A 3,234-nucleotide genomic window follows, 5' to 3' on the forward strand; every position below is an offset into this window, starting at 1 on the left:
ATAGAAAATATAAAAGAGAGGTTAAAATGAAAATGTCTAACATACAAATAACTGGAGTTCTACGAAGAAAGAATGGTGAAGAGGCAAATTTTAAAGAGAAAGGCTGAGGATTTCCCAAGAGTAATGAAAAACTGGGATGCAAAACAGCAGAAAGTACAATGTATATCACCAAGCAAGAAAACACTTAAAAAATGAAACCACACTTATACAAACTAAGAAGCTCTTAAAAGCAGCCAGAGAAAAATGACATCATTTATAGTTGTGAAATTATAACAGACTTCTTAACAATGTCAGTGGAAATAAAAAAAATAGTGATCTAATATCTTGAAAGTGCAGAGAAGAACTGTCAACATAGAATAGTAAATCCAGCAAAACTGATTTTCAAGAAAGGCAACATAAGGAAGTTTCAGATATCTAAGAATTTAGAGTTTCCCAATAGTTCTTATCTACAGAACTTCTAAAAAGTATACTTCCGATTGAAGGAAAATTACCCCAAATCCTCTTGGGGTCAGAACAAATATCCAACACAGACCTCAGAAACTATCCCTTCAAAGAAGCCACATTTTGATTGGATTAGTTTGTAGAACAATTTATACTGCAGCGATTGTTGGAAACAATATAGCGATCAGCTAGCAGTTAGTGGAGTTTAAAAGCTGCCTGTGGCCAGGGGAAGACTGAAAGGGACCCCTACCATATCACTGTCATCCCAAAGTGACTGGGCATACACAAATTGAGCCTCCACAGAGAGCAACATCAGAGGCTTAACACTGTATAGGAGGGAGGGAACAGACACTAAAATAATCTAGCCAGTCACCAAAAAACAAATAAAAATAACAAATGGGGGGCCGGCCGAGTGGTGCATTGGTTAAGAGTTGGCTTGGGACACCAGCTCTGAGCAGCAGGGTCCCAGTTCGGATCCCACATTAGGACCAGTGACACTGCCCTCTACAGCTAAGATGGTGAACAACAGCTCGATCTGGAGCTGGGCTGTTGTGAATCGCTGGCGACGGTGTAGCCTGCAGTGGGGCTGCAGTGGGACTGCAGTGGGCTGCCATAAGCTACCATGAGTGGCTGGAAGCCAGCGTGAGCTGTTAAGAGCCGCCGTGAGCGGCAGTCAGTGGCTGGCGACTGATCTGCCTTACCCGGGAAGAGCGCAATGATAACAATACCAACATTGGCCAGTGAAGCGACGTCCTCCACAACTAGACTGAAGAACGAAAGGACAGCAACTTGTCTGTTCCCCTTCCCAATTCCCCAATAAAATGTTTTCAAAAAAAGGAAAAAAAAAGCATATAATGGTGGAAGCCACTATTAGTAAATTAAAAAGAAAAAGAAAATAACAAATGGGGAGTGGGGGGCGGGGAGGACCACAACCCAGAATTGTTACGATATATTATCTAAAATGTCCAGTTTCCAACAAACATTACCAGGCATGCAAGAAAAATTTCCAAAAAAATTATGAGGCATATGAGAAACAGGAAAATATAACCCATACACAATGAAAAACAAAACAGGGCAATAGAAACTGCCTGTGGAAATTATCAGAAGGCAGGTTTCACAGAAAAAGACTTTAAAACCCATTATAAATATGTCTAAAAATGAAGGAAAAATGAAGAGATTCACAGGTAAACAAAAACTGAGGTAATTAATCACTAGCAAACCTGCCATACAAGATACACTAAAGAGAGTTCTTCAGGCTGAATTAAAAGGACACTAGACAGTAACTCAAATTCACATGAAAAAATAACACCAGTAAAGGTAACTACAGAGGTAAATATATAAACATATAAATGTATTTTTTATTTGTAACTCCTATCTGATTTGAAAGATAACACATAAAGCAATAATTATATTGGGTTGTCGGAAAAGTCATGACGCATTTTTGCAACGAAAAACATAGAAAAAATACGTCATGACTTTTCCAACAACCCAATATATCTGGTTGACAGGCATACAGTGTATAAAGATGTCATTTTGAGGGTTTTTTTGTTTTTTTTTGTTTTTTGTTTTTTTTTGGCTGAGCCATTCTGCCACCTGTTGGCAGCTCAGCGGCTGCTCATCTCAGGCCAGGAATTGAATCAGCGACCCTGTTGCTCAGAGCTCACTCTTGTTTGAGCTTTTAACCAACTGAGCCACTTGGCTGGTCCTAAAGATGTCATTTTTACAACAGTAACAACACAAAGGAGGAAGAATGGAATGAAGTATATAGGAGCAAAGTTTTTATACAGTACTGAAATTAAGTTAGTATTAATCCAAATTAAATTGTTATAAATTAATATATTAATTATAATTCCCAGGGCAACCATTAAGAAAATAACTTATAATATATAGTACAAGAAATAACAAGGGAATTGAAATGGTACACTAGGAAACAGTTATTTAACACAAAAGAAAGTAATGGAGAAAATGAAGAACAAAAAAGAATAGAAAACAAATAGCAAGATAGCAGATATGAATCCTACTTTATAAGTAACTACATTAAATGTAAAAAGATTTAACACTCCAACTAAAAGACAGAAATTGGCAGAATGGATTTTTTTTAATGACCCAACTATTTGTTGGCTGCAAGAGACACACTTGAGATTCAAAGTCACAAATATGTTTAAGGTAAAAGAATGGGAAAAGATACACTATGCAAACAGTAACCAAAAGAGAACTCAAATTGCTATATAATAAAAGGCAAATAGTAACAAATAAAATTTGTTACTGGAGACAAAGAACATTTTTTAACAATAAAAGGACTAGCCTATCAAGAATACATAACAGTTATAAACATATATGTACCTAACAACAGACCTCCAAAATATATGAAGTGAAAACTGTCAGAATTGAAGGGAGAAATAGCCAATTCAATAAGAATAGTTGGAGACTTCAATAACCCATTTTCAATGATAAATAGAAAAACTTGACAAAAGAACAATAAGGAAATAGAAGATTTGAGCAACATTCTAAAGCAACTAGACTTAACACATACCTGTAGAACACTCCATCCTACAACAGCAGAATACACATTCTTCTCAAATACACATGGACCATTCTCCAGGATAGGCCATACATTAGACTATAAAACAAGATCCAATAAATTTTAAAATACTGATTTACATTGGGGTAAAGATTGTTTATTCAATAAATGGTGCTGGGAAAACTGGACAGATACATGCAAAAAATGAAACTGGACCACCTTCTTATACCATATATAAGAATAAACTCAAAGTGGATTAAAGACTTAAATGT

The sequence above is a fragment of the Hipposideros armiger genome, unplaced genomic scaffold (assembly GCF_001890085.2).
Source record: "Hipposideros armiger isolate ML-2016 unplaced genomic scaffold, ASM189008v1 scaffold_833, whole genome shotgun sequence".
NCBI lineage: Eukaryota > Metazoa > Chordata > Mammalia > Chiroptera > Hipposideridae > Hipposideros > Hipposideros armiger.